Raw genomic sequence first — 18583 nt, 5'->3', positions numbered from 1 at the left:
AATTGCTGTATATTCTTCTTATTTAAATCATATATGTATGAGTACACTCACAAATATTTCTTTTTCATAGTATTAGTAGTTAAATTTTTCAAAAGAATGTTCCCTCTTCACTTTTAGGTAGAGGTGGAGATCTCTTTATGTACAGTGACTTTCATTGATTGGCCTTAATTACTTTTTGAGATGATTTCCATGAATCACTGAGGTTCAGATTTTTGCAGACTCACCCAGGATGCTCCATTTGTGTTTTCCCATTCCTCCCACCAAGCAGGGAAGCCAGGGGAAGAGTGGCATGCACCACTTCTTGGATTTTCTTCCCTCTGGTTTGTAGAGGGAAGAAAATAAATCAGAATTCCCATGATTTGGTGTGATACTGGATCTCCTCTAAATGAATGAGAAAGAAGTAAAGGCTGAGCTGCTGCAATTTCAGAGCACTGAAATCCTGGCCCTGCTGGAGCCACTGCCTGAAGTTCATCCTGGTTTTCCCCATGTCCTGAGGGAATACTTTGCATGTTACATGTTCTGCAGTGTTCACTCCTTGTAGCTGAGTCTGGACATGTTGGCTGTCCCTAATTAAAGTAATCTAGGAAATTTAGGCAGCTGAGCTGAAAAATTAGCCTCAAAATGTGTGTTGTGTTCATATAACAAATCTCTTGTAATACTGATTTAAATATTTGCCAAGAGTGATGCTGTCTGAAATCATTTGAAGAATATATTCTTCTTATAAGACCGTTGACTTTCTTGTCTATTTTTTTTAATGAAATGAAAACTATTGCACATACTGTTCTATAAAGCAAACCTCTATCTCTTATCATTTCTCATTTATCAGCTCTCCAGGGGAAGGACCTAAGATAACAATCATTCTGGAGAGAATGGGTAGAGCATGTGGGGTAAAGGAACTATTGCCTGTATAAGAGAAAGATTATTTTTCTCTGTGTGACACAATAGTAGGAGTTCTGTCCTTTTCCCTTGAGTGGCAGAAGGTGACAGTGAAAGAGAAATATTGTTCAAGGAATAATGGAACTTCCTTTTAGTCAGAGGTAAAAGGGCTATGGGTAACATGCATGTTTTTTCAGGAGAAACACAATCTTTTAGACACTCTTAGTGAAAAATGGTGAAAAATAACCTAAAACTTTTAGTTAAAAAAAATTAAACAGCAACAGCATTTTTTTTTTCATTCTTGAATATATTACATGCCACAGTACAGAAAGCAATTAATATTTCATAACAGTGTGAAATTGTATCATGCAGGTGTCATCAACTGCAATAATGAAACCTCAGCAGAGTGGTTCAAACATGCTGCTACTGGTGTGACCAGTTAGTGCTGGGGGAGAGAGGCTGGTGGGGGAGCCCCAAGGCAACCAAAGACCGATGTCAGCAGCACCTTAACGAGCCGAGAAAAGGCTCAACATGCTGCTTCTTGTGCTTTAATAACTGCTCATGCCTCGTACTGCTCCCTCTGACAGCCAGCCTGTACAAAGGTGATGAAAACATGAACGGGGAGTAGCACACCTGAGCCACAGTTTGGGAGGTTTTCCCTCTTGCTTTAAGAGGCTGGTGATAAAATCATAGCTACAGAGGACCAGGGTGGACCCCTTGTGTAAGAATACTGGTTTTATAACATGCATTCCTGTCTTGTAGGGAGCATCCAAGAGCAGTTATTCAACTCAAAAGATTAAAAAGCCAAGTTTTGTCCTCTCTGGGCTTGTCAGAATCTGTCTTATCTTAAAATTATTGGCAGTATATCTGTAAGAAGTGAATATGTGTGAATGCTGGGCCATGATTGCATACTTTGGATTCAGGAGATAGGCAAAAGTAATATTTGAACAGTTGAAGATTCAAATTTATACTGGATATCAGGAATTCACCTTAAGAATTTCTCAGCCATCACCCCTCTATATGAAGGACTGAACTTTAAAAGCCTTACTTGATTTTTGTTTTTATTGTGCACAGCCTTCCAGAATAACCTTTTCAATCAATTAATTTGGCCAGAGAGTGGGAAAATAAAAGCAAAGAAACACCTTAAAAAAAAAAATCTAAAAATTAAGAGGCTGCTGGGTAGAGAATGGTAAACCAAAAAAGGATTGCTTCTGAATTGGCAAGGGAATTTATATATTATGCCAGGTATCTTCTCTTGTGAGATGAGTTTAGATTTGGAGAGTAGAAGATGAGAGCCTTAGGACAGACTGGAATATGGAGAGCAAGGCAGCTGGGAATTTTGGAGGGTTCCTGTTCCAGGTGGAAGGTGGTGTCTCTAAAATGCAAGTGAAGCCTCACAGGTGAGGGAGGCAGCAAAAATCTGGCAAAGCCCAGAACTCAAAGTGGGCAAAATTAGAGAACAGGCTGAGGGTGACCGCTGGGAAATTTCTCTGAGCCTCTGCAGAGTTTCTGTTGCTGTTTCTGAGGAGGTACCATCATCTGTTTTGTGACACCTGGAGAAAATACTTCCTGCCTGTAAGTAACATTTGGGTTTAGATTTGTAATGTGTGAATGTATCAGTGCTGTTTCTTTGGAAAATACCTGGGCCAGCTGAGTTCTCACTGAGAATGAAACCACAGAAATCTTTCTGTGGGAGAGTTGGAAGCAAAGATGCTTGTGATACAGCAGGATTGTGATATTCTGAGTAGGTAGCTGGGAAATGTTTAAATCAAAGATGAGGAATTTATTTGAAAAATTCTGTCATGGTGAAGCAAAAATTGCACCAATTCCAGCATGCTTTCTGGCAGATTAGTGACTGATCATTAGTGAAACCTGCCTGGTTGGCACATAGGGTGCTAAAAGTCATAGATTTTCAGTGTATGTGACTTCTTGGCCAGAGTAGTGTAACTGTTCCATAATCCTGCTTCTGAAATGGAATGAGAGAGCAAATAACCCATCCTAAGTGAAGGCCCTGCTGGTGCCCTGCCAGCCATTCCAAGCACTGATAAGTTTGCTTGGCCTGGCACCTTTAGGATGGGAATGCTGGGGTTTTGTGCTCCCTGATAGCACTTGCCCTACCTTTAAGTGGACTTTATGGAATGTTCTTATCTTTCCTGGAGCAGCTGAGGCTGTTGCCAGAATTAGGACTGGCACGTGCAGTTGCTTGGAGCCTGAGCAGTTTTTTGGTTTTTTTCAAAGTAGAGTTATTTAAATTTTTTTTTTTTTTTTTTTTTTTTTTTTCCCACTGTGTTTCTCATGCTGGCTTTATTTTTTTCTTGAATGTGGGTTTGTGGGGTATCCTGTCTCAGAAAGGGATGGTGCTGCTGATTCAAATTTCATGCAAGTTACAAGTTTACTCCACATTCCTGGCATTAAGATAGAATTGTGCATCTAAAGTTGATGGGGTTTCCTGAAGCCACCAGACAGCTACTGCTGCCTTCTAGTGCTTCTTGTTTATTCAGTAATAATGTAAGGACAAGTGCAAAAGTGTTGCTAAATATATCCCAGTAGAACTTGCTTTTTGTTATGGCAGAACCTGGTGCACTCTGCTGTGGTTACTGGTGCTTCACCAGAACAGGGTGTGCTCTTACCTGTTCTATTAATTGTGCTGTTTTCCAGCTGCTGCTTGTTTAAAAATATCTGCTCAATCATCTGCAGCTCTGCTCCTTTTTAGAAAGCAGCAAAACCCTATGAGCTGTTCTTTGGATGGAATTAGTCCTGTTCCATGTGTAGCTGACAGGCTGAGACCTCATGCTGTGATCTTTAAATAAACATGTTTGCCTTGCATCATTTCTCATAAATCCTGTACTTCTGTAAGTACATGTTTTATTTGGGACAATGACATCTTGGTAAGTAATGTTGGCCTAGTTGATTTTTGTGGCATAGTCACAGGATCTAAATATGCAAACAGAGAGGGGGTTTGAGTTCAGTCCCATAGAACAGAAATACAGGAGGGTCGACTTTAAATCATGAAATTGAGCAACTCTTTTCTTTTATGTTGTTGCATACAGCTGAGTTGGGGGTTGTTAATTCCGTGACTTCTGCAAAAATCACAATGCAACAATATTTTGCCTTGTGAATTGCTCTGCAAATGTAGTTATGTAGATGTAATATATTGTGGGCTTTTTCTCTAGCTCTAATACTGGGGGCTGGGTTTCTGCCTTTATATTTGGTTCATGTTTGTGTCTTGTACAATAATATATAATTCAGCATTTAGTAAGGCTTTATGTGCAATGGCATCTTTCCACAGTCCAAGCTTCATTTGTGGTAATTGTTTTGGGTAAAATATAATTATACAGTAAACTAATTGGGGTTCAATACAGAAATGCCCTTAGGAAAAAAATACAAACATCTGCTGACCTGTTCAGGCTCTCCTCCCTCTTAAGACTAAGGAGAAATTAAAAGCCAAACTGTCCCCATGCCAGTTGTGTTACAAGCTGACAAAATATTTAGCAAAGCTTGTTCCTAAGCAAATATGTACACTAGGAAATCAGATGGATGTGTGATGGATCTGATAATGAACACAAATTAAGACCCCAAATTGCTGAAGGCAGTGAAACAACCTTGGTGCCAAATGAGCTGCAGCATGTTTGGACACAGTGGATTGAAATTGTCTGGAGTCTTTTCCCCCAACACACATTTCAACCACACAGGCTGACTGGGGCCACTCATCCATTCCCTGAAAATCAAAGGTTTCTGTATTTTCTGCTGTTATCACTCATGGCAAAAGAACTCTTCTTGATTCTACCTTAATATTGCTTTGGCTTCTAGAGATTTTATTCTTGTCTTTAGAAAGAAGTGACGGTGGTAAATATCATGTATTCTCATGTCTCTTTTGTGAGGTTATTGTTTTTTCCATATGTACTGAGAAATGAAATAAGTAACCAGCTTCAAAAAGGAAGTTTATCTATGTTGAATCTTATTCCAATATTCTCATTACCATCAATGTAAGAATTTCCTAAAAACCTCATTTTCTTCACTGGTAAAATGCAATTCACTTTCCTCTGGGCAGACAAAGATGGGTAATAGAAGTGAATCAGAGAAGGTAGAGATGAGAAATAGGATTCAAAACAATAATGCAAGGGGGAATATGTTGCTGTCATTATCTTGGGTTTGATGGTGTGACTCAGTCATAAAATGTTAGTTGGCTATTGCCATTCCTGTAGAACTGAGGAAAAGATCAAAGAAGACCCCCTACATCTACACAGAAAAGCCTGGAGGGGCTGCAGAGTATTGCCAAGGTGAATCCTCTAGGGAGTAATGAAATTGGAATTGCTTTGGCCACAGTTGAAAGGTTAATGTTCTTGTGATGAATGGAATGACAGCATATCAATTACTCTGCTTACTCCTCAGTGTTGGGTGTTTTATTGTCTAAATTGGCCATCCAGCACTTTTTTTTGTTGTTGTTTATTGGTAAATGCAGAACTGTTTCGATCTCTGTCAATGCCTAGGCCTGGCCTTAATGTCTATTTTAAAAAGCAAGACAAAAAAAACAATCAAACAAAAACAACCCACAAATTATGAAGCTGCATAATGAAAAGCAGGAAAATACTAATGTCTTACCTAAATTTGAAAGGGTAAGGTTTAGTTTAATGGCCTATGCACTAGTAATAAACTTGCATTGTAAAACTCAGAATTTCTTTGCTAAAATTGCATTCTGAGATCTGGAAGGTCTTATCAGTCAGTGACCTTCATTTCTCCACCACATCTCCAGTTCTGTGCATTAGACCTCCTGCCTGCAGAACTGATTTTCCTTGCTCTGGTGGCATTTGCCCAGTTTGCAGCTCAGATCATGGAGGGTGAACACGAGCAGTGAATTGCTCCCAGAGCAGCAGCATTACAGCCCAGTGTCTTGCAGAATTTCCCTCCATTCCCATAACTGCACTCTGGGCATTACCCAGTCTCTGGCCTCTCATTATCAAATGCTTTTCACTTCAGTGACCAAACCCCCTCTTGTTTTCTTTGCTTACCCACAAAATATCCCCAGTCCATCCACAACTCCCTCCCGAATTCCCAAACCAGCAGTTGGGCAATAGGCACTCTGCTCTGTTGCATTCCACACTACTTTTAGTCTGACTGAGCTGCAGATACTGAAAGTGTTCCCCTTCAAGCCAAGACAGCATCAGTTTCTGATACCTATGATCAGTTCTGCAAACCTTTAGAAACGAGTATTAAAAAAAAAAAAAATAAATAGCAATTTATTCGTTTGAAGTTGGTCAGAAAAATTGAAGGTTGTGATGGACAGCAGGATTGGGTAACTTTTTGGAAAGCAGCCTCAAGTTTGTTTCATTCTTTTATATTTAAACTTTACAACAGAGGCTGGCAATGAGTTCCCTCTGATAAAGAATGTTATCAATGTTGTGGTTGTTTTGAGTTAACAGTATGATTTATATTCCTTTGCCTTCCCGATGCTCCATCTTATAGCTCTGACATTGCCTGCTGTGTTCTCTGCTATTGAGTGTTTATCCCCTTCTCTGCTCACACAATGGGATTTTCCCAATTTGTTTGGCCTGCCTGGAGGCTTTTAAGTGAGAGGTGGCAGTGGCTTTGTGAAGTGCATCTCAGTGTTCTTTTCTATGCTGTTCCATTGCTCCCCTCTGGGCAGTAAGAAAGCAGTCCCAGGAATAAACTGACACTAACATTTTGTGACTCTCTCAAAGCATGGGACACTTAGCCATGTTTATATATCCTGCAGAACAATTATCTGGAAAACTTTATCAGTGAAGTTGAGGTATTTTATTTTTAAATAGGAGTTTTTGTTTTGTTTTAGTCTTTTGGTTATGACAAATGGTACAGAGAGTTTCCAGTATTATGTATGTGCTACAGCATGGTGCTAAATTATTGTTACTGTCACGTCCCAGAATGGAGAAACATCTCTATTAGCAGTGCTTTTAGCAGTATTTTTTGGCACAGTAACCATCCAAATCTTACTGATTTCCTGTGTTACATACCAGCAATAACCCTTTTAAGTTTTGATTACCTAACCACAGCTACTCACCTCATGCAGGGAAAACACTTTAGTTTAGGAACCAAAGTGTAATGAAAATAAACCTGTTAAACTAATGAGCTTTGTGTAGCTCAGTCTCAGCAAGTCGTTGACCTGATGAATGTAAACATTGTAAATGGACTGATGAGTAACAAGTTTGGCTTTGAGACAAATTATGAGTTTGTGAAGAACACAGTGACACTTTAGCACATTAATAAAAAAAATGCTCTAAATTTGCTCTCAGAGACTGAACTTAGGTCAGTTTAAGTCATGAAGAAATCTAGAACACTGATTCCTTCTGCTCTCGTGTAGTGCTTTACTTATGCATTGTGCCCTTTTGGCCTGAAAGCTCACATGGAAGAGTAAAGAAGATGAATGCTCTGCAGATTTTCTACATGTAATTTCAATCCAATTTGTCCACTGATAGTGCAAAATAAAAGAGGAAGAATGAATCCACAGCACAATCTGTATGCCTGGTGTTTGCAGTAGCTGCCTTGTCCTGGTGGTAAGAAATGGAATATACTCTTCTCTCCATGCCCAGATTATAAATCACTGTTTGTATGTGGCCAAGAACATCAGTGCTTGTCCATCCTGGCAGAATCTGTTGTGTTGAAACCATGCTGATACCTCTATATAGAACTGCAAGAACATCCACCATCCCTAAAATGGCAATAAGCCATGGTTTTGAAAAAATACTATCAGTTATGTAAAGGAAGGGTTAAGAGGTGACTGTAATTTCTTATTCTTAAAATATGCTGTGTTTTGAAAGCATTTTGGTGATTATTTACCTATAAAGAAGTATGCTTGGTCAGTCTAAGTTCACATACAGCAAAGGGCTCTGTGTTTTAATTGGCTCTCCTGAGTTCTCTGAAATGTAAAAGCAACAATGTTACAATTGCTTTTCAAGGATCTCTTGTATATATTTTTTTAATTTAAATCTAATCCCTCTTTAGAAATCACAGAACCCTAAAAACATTTAGGCTGGAAGGGATTTGTGGAGGTTATCCAGGCCTTGATCTTCCTGCTCAAAGCAGGGCCCTCTTGTAAGTTAAATCAGGTTACTTGGGACCATGTCCAGTCATGTTTCAAAGGTCTCTGAGGATGGAGATTCCAGTCTCCTCAGCAACTTGCTTCAGTGCTCAACCAGTTTACTTCTGAACATTTTTTTTCTATATAACAAATCAAAATTTCCCTTACTGCAACCTTTGTCCTATCCTTTCCCCATGGATCTATAAGAAACAGTTTAGCTCCAGCTTCTCTGTATCCCAATTCATGCAGGGAAAGATGCCAATGGTTGCTCAGCCTCACTTGTCCCAGGCTGCCTAAAGCCACTTCCATGGCCTTGGTGTGCTCCAGTCCCTGCTGCCTCCAGTCCCACTGGGACCCAAAATTCCTCTGCAGAGCTGCTGCTCAGCCGTTCAGTGCCCAGCCTGTCCTTAAGCTGTTCCTGCAGTTCTGAAATCCCGTCTCAGCCCCTTCTCAGCACTCCTGAATCTCACTGAAATCAGTGTTGTGGGTGCAGGTCAGCTTTTTGAAAAAGGCTGCTGGAAAAAGGCCTTCCCCATAACTGGGGCCAAATATTCATTGAGTGTGGGGTGTCACTGGTGGTGGGGCAGGAAACCAGAGTTTGTCATGTGCACAATTACTCTGTCCCTGCTCAGCCTGTGGGTTTTAGCTCTGATGTTATGGGGTGTGCCAAGAAAATGTGCAAGCACCAAGACAGTTGTTTTACTTTCCAGTCTCTGATTAATCAAAATCATCTTTAGAGTTATGGGTTTCTCAAACACAGGCAAAGAGGCTATTTCTAATGGATGTGGGGTTTTAGTGCAAAGGACACAAAGTTTAGTGTGTGTTTCGTTTTTCTTTATTTTATGTGCTGTATTAATTAAAGCACCAGAAATAACAGTGAAACAAAAGCAAATGTTAATATCTTATTACCTTTAACAACTGAAACTCTAATCTTTTTATTAACAGATGGAATCCAGACTCTGTGCATTAACTATTTTAAAAGTCATTTGACATTTAAACAGCAAGTGGATCACTTGAAAGAATACACACATGAAACAAGGGCTTCAAGAATAATTATCTTTTAGGTGATGAATAGCTTTTCAGTCTGATGTACAGCTAATGTAACTTCAGTCTATCCTTAATTATTAAATAAAAGCACCCACCAAGTAGAAGTTATGTCCTGCATCAGTCTCGAAGTGTTTTGTCATGGTGTCATATCAGCATCTCTATTTTGGCTGGAATAACTGTGAAATAATCTTCCCAATGTTCTCCAGCAGGAGAAAAATTATTACAAAATATACAGTCCTGAGTAGTATTGTAATGTAGTTGATGCTAACTAGATAAAATTGCTAAGTGTTAATTACATCCACTCTTCATCTATTTAGAAATTAACATAAACCAATGCCTCTGAAGCAATTAGGATCCTAATGTAAGAACTGTGAAAATGCCATGAAAAAATATTGATTTTAAATACAAGCCAGCAGAATATTTATAGGAGCTGAAAAGTGGCTGAAACCCTTTGTCCATGTGTTTCATTCTTTTTTAAAAAAGAAGAACCAATCACAAACCCCTACAAAACAAAACCCCTCTACTTTTTCCATTTACTCCCAAAATGTTGTTCTCTGTCTGGTAAGAAGTTCAGTCCTCAGCAAAAATCCTTTGCTGGTTTTGGACAGAGTTTATTTATATTTGTTTTATACATGTTTATCCTTGGGGTGAGCCTGTCAGTGATGAGAATTCCAGACTTTGTGGAGCAAAATGCATTTCATAACTGGACGAAGCAAAGCCAGGAAGAGAAGGGGCGGCTCGCACGCGATTTTGAGCACCCTGGTACACATTTGTTCAAAGCCCTCATGATCTTTAGTGTATTTGTCATCTTTAGTGTTAAGACCTCCATACCGAGGCCATAAAGATGTGAATAACTGAAATGAGTGCACTGGGTTTTTGGGGGACTTGACCACTGTGGCTCACTGCCCCAAAGGAGAGATGAGTTTATTTATTCCTTAGCCAGCATGTAATTCTTTCATAAGAATTGTTGAGAATTTAGTAAGTCTTTCATAATTTTGGTAAACTACATGATTATTTTATGCCATGTTCATGGGTAAATCCTTTGGAATCAATGCCAACAATGAGATGGAGTGACTAGTCATTATTTCATATGTAAATTACTATATACAGGTGCCAACAATATTTTATTACACAATTCCTGTGCCACTCAGCACACAAGCCATCCATTGTACATTTAGCAAAGTACCAATCTATGCAGAAAAAAGGGGATGGTATTAAATTTTGGCTTAGCTTTTAAGGAGGTTAAATACTTTAAATCATACACATTAATTGGTAACTCCCTATGCATCTTACATATTATGTTGGTATTTAAAAACAAATGTTTTTAAACATTCTACACAACTTCTGCATGTTACAACAGTAAAATGGTAAAGAATTTGGAAGGACCTCACAGTTATGCAAGGCTATTGGGTTTCCTATTAAACATGTTTCTAGGATTGATTTTTAAACTCCACATGCAAAGAATGGAGAGTTGTATTCAGAGAAGGAGAGAAAAAAACAGACTTATTAAGTGCTTGATTAGATGTACCTTTTGGGCTTAAAAACTGTGAATAAATGGAAATTCATTAGCAAACATTCTTGTTGGTAACACTCAAGCTTGCAGAAGTTTTCAGTGTGTTAATACACAATTCCAGGAAAGCTGAAAAATAGGGATCAGTGGTGGCCTTACTGTGGAAAAGTCAGCAATTAGAGTCTGTAACACAGACAGAGGAAAAGCCAGTCTAAGCCAGGGAAGGTCTATCATGAGCTGTTGTTATTGGCATTCAGTGGCTCTGAGGCTTAACTGAGAATACTGAAAGTTCTTCTTGCTCCACTATGTTCCCAAATTAATCCAGACCTTGGTATTCAAGGTAATGGCCGAGGGAGTGATTTGTTATAGGGTGAGGTTCGGCTCTTTTCTCCCTTCCTTTTACAATCTGAAGAAAAATTTATACTGAAATTTACTTACAGAGCTGAAAAGCTTTCAGTGTCAAGCAAGGTGTTCTGCTGCTTTTTCAAGTTTGGAAATTAAAATGAAGGGTTGAGGGAGAGCTGGGATTTCAGAAAAGTGGCCTGGAGCTCCAAAATATAAATGTATAAACATTATATTTTTGTCCCATTTTATGATTTTCTGTTTCACATTTATTTTACATCAGCTTACTTTCAGGAGGCTCAGAAATCTCCCTTTGCTCTGTCCTTTCTCCCCAGCTACAGTAATGAAAATGTGACTTGAAGGAGGTTTTCTCCTTGTGGAAGGAAAGAGCAAGTGGCCCTGCACTGCACAAAGCTGCTGACCTGAAATGGGATAAATTTTGTGTTGGACTACAAGATAAATTTGTTATTTTGTCTTATAATTTTACTATACCAAGATTACAGCCCAATCAGAAGACTGCGTGTTTCCAATCTGGCTTTGTAATCTTATTTACATTTACTTGTGCTCATGAGTAATCTCTCTGAAGTCAATGGTATGAATCCAGTCATAATGAAATTATTTGTTGTTTATTTTTTCTCATCTGGTAATTATACTTTGCTATCTGATTGTTTTGTGACTCTTGAAGCAAAAGACTCAAGAAGAGAAATAAAAATCTTATTAGCTTCTGCACTGGAGCCAGTTCTGAAGAAATGAAAAGTTCTATTCTCAAAAGCAACACAATCTGGAAAGGAGTGTTCATATGGTGTTAGGAAGGTGGCTGATAAATTTCAGATTTTTAAATATAGATGGGACTGTGTAATAAAGCTCTTTTGGATGAAAGATAAGGATCTAAAATTGTAACCAGTTGCATCTGCAGTAAGCCTGAAAGAATCTTTGTTCAATGAACAAGAAAAATGCAAGATTGATAGCAAAACCAGGCAGCTAATATTCAGGTCTAGGAATAAAGCACAATAATAGTTACATTCTGTAAGTATGAAATATATAATATTTATGATGTATCTTACTCTTGCTGCTCAAAAGCAGTGAGTCAACTTTGAAATCATTTAATCAACAGCAATGAAATCAGAATGGAGAAAAAAAATTGTGACATTTTTAGCATAGCTTTCCTTTTTCCAGAATTGCCTCTGTACATTCTGTATTAAATTTCACAGTGGATTTAGATAAAGTTTATTTTCTGAGTCACAAGAAGTGCTCTGCCCTCTTCCCATCCTACTAATACTATTGCAAGTTTTGCACATTTTGTTTGTTTTGTGCCCATGATCAGAAAACATGTTCTGATGTTTTCCACATTTTTCAAACTCTGACTTTTCGTACTTAGTTGTGCAAAGTATTTTTCTCAAGATATTTCAAAAACCAAGGTCCAAATTTTATTTAAACAATTTCATAAAATTAAATCATTATTTGTATAGTCATGACACTAAATAATTTGTACAGTCACTTTACGCAGTGCTTTGTTCATCCAGTCTAGTATAAAATGCTTGTTTCTAATTGAAGCTTGAATTAGAGGACAAAAAACCCCCCCAGGAACATTATAACAGAATTTCTTGTGGTTTTCTCCCCATGGAGTTTGGTCAGTTATGATTAAGCTGTTCTGTGTTGGAGATTTTGTTGGGAATTTTGTGGGGTTTATTGTTTGATGTGGTTTTTAATCTTTGCTATGAAAGAGTTGTGAGAGGTTTGGTCAGTTCTTGTCCTGCAGACCAAGTAGTGCCTATTGTTTGTGCTATTAATCTGTGGCATTTGGAGTAGTTTATTTTAAAATGATCCTAAACTATGCAGTAGCCCAGAATACTTTATTGCAGGTGATATAGAGAGTGTTTTTCACTTGGGCACATTATATCAACGTTCTAGAATTCAAAATTTTAATAAAATATAACCAATTAAAAATTAAAAAAAAAAAGGTTTTAAATTTCAAAATGCTGCATGAAGGGGGAAATAGTGCATCCAGATAATTCCCTTATGCTTAAGATATGAACTGTATCTCTTCCTGGTCCATGATAACTTTGTTTCACAGATGGATGAGACCTTTGTCACATTGGAATTAATCATTAAAAAGCTTTTCTTTAAAGCTCTCCAAGTGGAAATGCTGATTTGTGGAATGGAAGCTGTCGTTAAGTCTTCCAATTTTTGTCATTTGTCACACACCAAACTAAATATCAAGTCAGGTATTTATAACCAATGCAGGTTGGCTCTGTAACATTTTGCCCACTGAAAATAGAAAGTTGATGGAGATATTTTTGTCAACCCATTTAAGATCTTACAGCTAGTGAGCTGAACTAATTGCATCAAAGGCATTGACAGTGAACCATAGAACCATGGATCTTAGTCTGAATCCAAGTTACTGTGTCACATGTGGGAACAGTGAGTGAAATAACTGTATGGGCACATTGAAGAGGTTCTAGTGGAAATCTGGTAAAAATGTGGGAGCAAGAGTTGTTTTGGCAACCAGAGCCATTCTGAGCAGCCTTCGTGGCGTTGCTGGGCTGCAGAATGTTTCGTTTCTGTGCAGTGATTCCAGGGGAGGAAGTGCAGCCCAGACGTTTTGGTTCCGAGAATTTTTGTCGTCTTCACGGGGATTTTGTAACACATAGAGCAAGAGCCCTTCCGTGTGCTGCTGCACAATGCAGAGGGAACAATCCTCATCTCCCGGCTCCCACCCGCGGTTCTTGCCCAGCAGCAGACCCTGACTCGAGCACCCAGCTCCAGCAGGATTCTGTGGGAATTGCGCGCTCCACGTGAAGCGAGAGCCGCGATTCCTTTATTCATCACAGCCATCCTATGGAGGGGCAGCTGTCCCTTTCGCGGCTCTGGGATTGTTCCTATGGTTCTGCGATTGTCACTTTCCCGATGGCTCTGGGATTGTCCCTTTGGCTCTGGGATTGTTCCTTTCCAGTGGCTCCGGGATTGTCACTTTCCCCTGGGTCTCGGATTGTCCCTTTCCCAGTCTCTGGGATTGTCCCCGCGGGCTCTCGGATTGTCCCTTTCCCAGGCTCTGGGATTGTCCCCGGTGTCTCTGGGATTGTCCCTTTCCCGTAGCTCTGGGATTGTCCCTTTCCCGTGGCTCCGGGATTGTCCCCGCGGGCTCGGGGCCGGTTCGGGTCCCTCAGGGAGCGGCTCCGCCGCGCCGCCAGATGGCGCTGTCGGGTCGCGGTTTCCCACAGCGGAACGGCGCGGGAACGCTCTGGGGATCCCAGGATGGATTAAACTGTCCTTAATAAGTAGATTTTAAATTTTCTTTTATTTTATTTTTTTTTTTTTCTTTATTTTGCCAATCCAGTACTGGCAGGTTTCCATCTTTCCCTGAGGGGCATCCTTGTTTTCCTGAGCCTGCGGACGTGGCCCGTGTGTTCTGAAGAGCGGCCGAGTTGTTTGAGGTGAGGTCACGTTCGATGGCAAAGTCACCTCTGTGAAAGCTGCACTCACCCCTGAAAAAGCTGTGCTGAGATGTGGTGGTCTAAACTCTTGTAGAGTCACCCATTGATTTAATTGAGTTTGGGCAGTTCCTTAACCATGTGGGAGCTGTGGCCACAATGTTCGAGGGCTGGAGGAAAGGCTGAGAGGACTGGGCTCGTAAAAAGGCTGATGGGAGATCTTATTGTGGTCCAGTATTTAAAGGATGGCTGAAAAGGAGATGGAGACTCCCTTTTTACCAGGAGTCATAGGAGAAGACGAGGGGTAATGGGTGCAAGTGACTTCTGGGGAAATTTCAGCTAGAAACAAGAGTACAAATTTAGGAGTACAATCAGCCACTGGAATATTTTCAATTCTCAATCGAATTCTCAACTCAATTTCTACTTTCACTCACACTTGGCTTTTGCCTCAGTTCACCTTCTTGGCCAGCAGAAAGTCATTTTCAGGAGACACTGATGACTCTTCAGAGCTCTTCCCACGGCCACAGAGCAGCTGGAGCTGTTTCGTGGCTCTGGAGGTAATTGCTGGGTGACAGGCAGAGTTTAACATGTTTGAACTGCCTGAAGGGATGAGCTGACTCTGAAAAACTGCAAAAGTTACAAAACTCAATAAACAACCAGGGCCTGACCCCCAGCCTCCATTTAAAAGAGGCATTGTGACCCATCAGCCAGGGCAAGGATCCAGTTCCTGGGAATTCCTGGGTTTTACAAAAGGACAGAATTAGGAAGGTGTGCATCCAGTGAGGATACCCAGAGGTCACACACTTACTGCAGAAACTCCATGTAACATCATAAAAATATGGGGAAAAAAAGCCTACTGGCTGGTTTCCTGAACTCCTGGCAGCCAGGTATTCAGAAAGGTGGGAAGTCCTTTAATGAATAATGAATTTTGTGTGCTAAAAGCACTGCACACATATGATACCTTTGGCCTGGGTTGCAGACATGGAATGTCTGCCCAGACCAACACAATGCAAGGAGGGTGTGAAGTCACTCACAACTTGCAGCTTTTTTTGCCACAGAGGCTGCTCATCCAGGCTTTGTGACATGGCCACATCCATTCACTGTAGAAATCCGGCAGAGGGAGAAGAATGATGTTCCAGGAAAGAACTGGGTCTGAAGAAAGTAAACAAATGGGTTTGTTATTAAAATTAAGGGAAGAGGATTTAAAAATAAATATCAGAATGCTCTGGAAACACATTTCCCAGAGCAACAAGCTTTGTAGGGCAACTTGCACAAGCTCCTGCCCCCAGCTACTGTTTCTGTGCTGCAAACCCCATCCTCTCTAGGCAGATTCTGTACAGGTATGGATTGCCAAAGGTAAAACAGCAGGAATATTCCCAGCACTGGCATAATTTAGAGCATTTACCTTCAAAGAAAATGTTTTATTCAGAAATCTCATTACCTGAGCTAAATGGAAAAAAAAAAAAAAAAAAAAAATTAAAAAATTCAGGCTAATAAACTGTGAATATTTTATTAGTCATGAAGAATTTTTCTTTGGACTTTTTAAAGACAAATGTGAGGAAATACCAGAATAAGAAATGATGAGAAAAGATAATACAATTAACAGACTTGGCTAAAAGAAGGCTGAATTAAAGATATTAAACTTGCAAGAAATTCCTTTTCCAGACTTGCCCCACCACAAAAAGAAAGAAAAGTTTTCCCTAAAAGCCAGATATGAGACCCTAGAATGGAGAAGAAACAGTTAGGACTTGATTGGAAGGATAGCTGATGATTTTTTAATTTCATTTTTTAAAATATTTATAATTGCTATCCTCACAAAAGTTTGAAACACAGTTTTAAAAAAAAATAAATATTTAAACTAAACACACACACTCTTCTCTACTGCTAAAATCTACTGAAGGACTTTTTGGGCAAGGCACTCATTTCATATTCTCAAAAGAAAATAATTTTGTGGATTGTCCAATTTTTGGATCATGGTCCAGAGGCTGTAGAAAATTCTGATGAATGTTGTATAGACATAATTTTTGGTTAAGGTGAGGGGAGTCTGTGCAAGGCTTCTCAGAGAGACTGAAAAACTAGTTGAGTTCTCTAGCACTGATTGTGAGTTTTCACAGTTTTAATCAGATTTCTCCGGCCAAGAAGTTGTTTCTTCTTGAATCCACTTGCCAAGTGTTATCCTGCATTGAGTCCATTGTGCTTAAATATTCCCACAGCATAAACCAAACCTATTTTGTTTAAATGCAAATAAGTCACTGGATTTCATTACGTAACAAATTTTGCCTTGAGGTGCTTGTGTGTAGTCTTTGAAAGTGACTGTAATGTATTCCAAGATTTTAATATTCCTGTCTAATGCTTCTTTTTGTTATTATACTCTTTTTTGTTTGTCTGAAGTGGAAGAGATTATCTGTACTCTAACATGAGCCTCCACAATATCCCACTATACAAAGGTTATGGGACTGAGCCCTGGGCTCTCCACAAAATAAATAACTCTTGAACAAAAGGCCCCACTATGAGCCAGAGCCTCCTTCCCTGCACTGCTCTAAGCTGCACTGGGTAACTTACCTTCAGTAGCCACAGAGAAGGAGGCAGCTGCAGATGCAGCCAAAAGTATCAGAATTAAGAAACTAAAAATTCTGCAGTAGGCCAAGCAAATTATTTTCTTGTAGCAGCAGGGACAGCAGCTCTCTCAGAGAAGTGGCTCCCAAACCTTCGGCAAAATTAGGATTCTGAGAGCAGTTACAGAGCAGGTTCCAAGAGCAGTGTGACTCAGGATCTCTGTAAGGTTGGAAGTTCTGTTTGAATGTGGCAGCTTCATGAAAAGACTTTTTGGTTTTGATCTCCCAGTCAATTCACTGATAAACTCCTTGAGTGTTTGTTTAGGTCCCATCTGTAAAAATAACTTAATTGGGATGGAGTTTACAGGACAGCATTCTCTTTTATTGTTCTATTATAATTTTCTGACCCTAATTCCCTGCTTTGTCATTTGGTTTGAATTGGACCAGTCATGAGAAAAACCTTCCCCATAAGGCACAAGTTCTGTGTGTGGGAGAATTCTTTGTAGATATTTGTTCTGTAAATTGGAATAATAAACTATTATAAGACTACTATGGATTTAGAAGCTACTTTGGCTGGTGGCAACAAGCTTGAAACTTTTATTTTGCTATTGTTCCTTTTTCAGTTAATCCCACTGTGCATTTTCAGCTCATCCATTTGCTCTTTTTCCTTTGGCGAAAATGCAAAAACCATATGTACATTGCACATTGTGGACTTGTGTTACTGACATGACTGGGCTTTAATTGCAGCTCTGAATGAGCATTTTTATAACACACTGTGAATGGTTCAGACATGGTATCAAATAAAAAATAAATAATAATTAATAAAATAAATAATAATTAATAAAATAAATAATAAAATAATAAATTAAATATTTAGACATTATAGAGTAGATTAGTCTGGGTCTTGAATCAGTGCTTCCTGCTCCTTACAGAGAGACTCAGAGGTGCTGGATTCAGTACAAAAAGTGCCTTGGGAGGGTCTGTTCAGGCTGTCCCTGGTACTGCTGGCTGTACTTGCTGATATTCTGTAACATTTTCGTCTGAGAGGTTGTGTTTGCTTTTGATTTGTTTTTTTCTTATTAGGCCAAGGAGTTTGCCATTTCTAGCACCAAGAGCATGTTCTTCCCAAATCCACAATTTTAATTTTGTTCACATGTTAGCGTTCTGAAATCCTTTGCAATATTTTTAAAAAGTTGTTCAGTGTGCAGCATTTTTAAGATTATGACTAAATGACATTTCAAATTGCCTTTGAATGCTCATTTGACTCTCTTGCACTCAAACCAGCAGTAGTGATGTTGGACAATGTATGTCCACACTTCTTGACATAAGCTGTGTTTATTGACTGAACAGATATTGTAAATACTAGAAGAAAAAAAATCTAACTGCAGCTGCTTTTGTGGCACAGCAGGTTTTTAAGGCTACTTCAGAAGCAGTGCTGGGAATCAGGCACTGCCTTATTTATGATGTTAATGTTGTAGGAACACTGGCTTCAGAGGAGGGACTTTTCAAAGCTTCCAGCTGCTTAACAGCACAAGGAATGTGTGCTCTCAAGCTTTATTAGCTACTTTTGAAAAGCTCATCATATGGATCAGCCTATTTGTAAGGATGGATGCTTGCTTGGGCTACATTCAGACTAAGTGTATAATGTAGTGCAGAAGAGAAAAAAAATACAGAAAATTTCTGGAATTAAATTAAAAACATTGACTAAGATCTGCTAATATAGATGGATGTCCCGAGAGGGAAATATTTTTTGATCTGGGTGAAGATT

Source organism: Oenanthe melanoleuca, chromosome 20 (genome assembly GCF_029582105.1).
Source record: "Oenanthe melanoleuca isolate GR-GAL-2019-014 chromosome 20, OMel1.0, whole genome shotgun sequence".
NCBI lineage: Eukaryota > Metazoa > Chordata > Aves > Passeriformes > Muscicapidae > Oenanthe > Oenanthe melanoleuca.
This window is presented reverse-complemented; position numbering follows the sequence as displayed.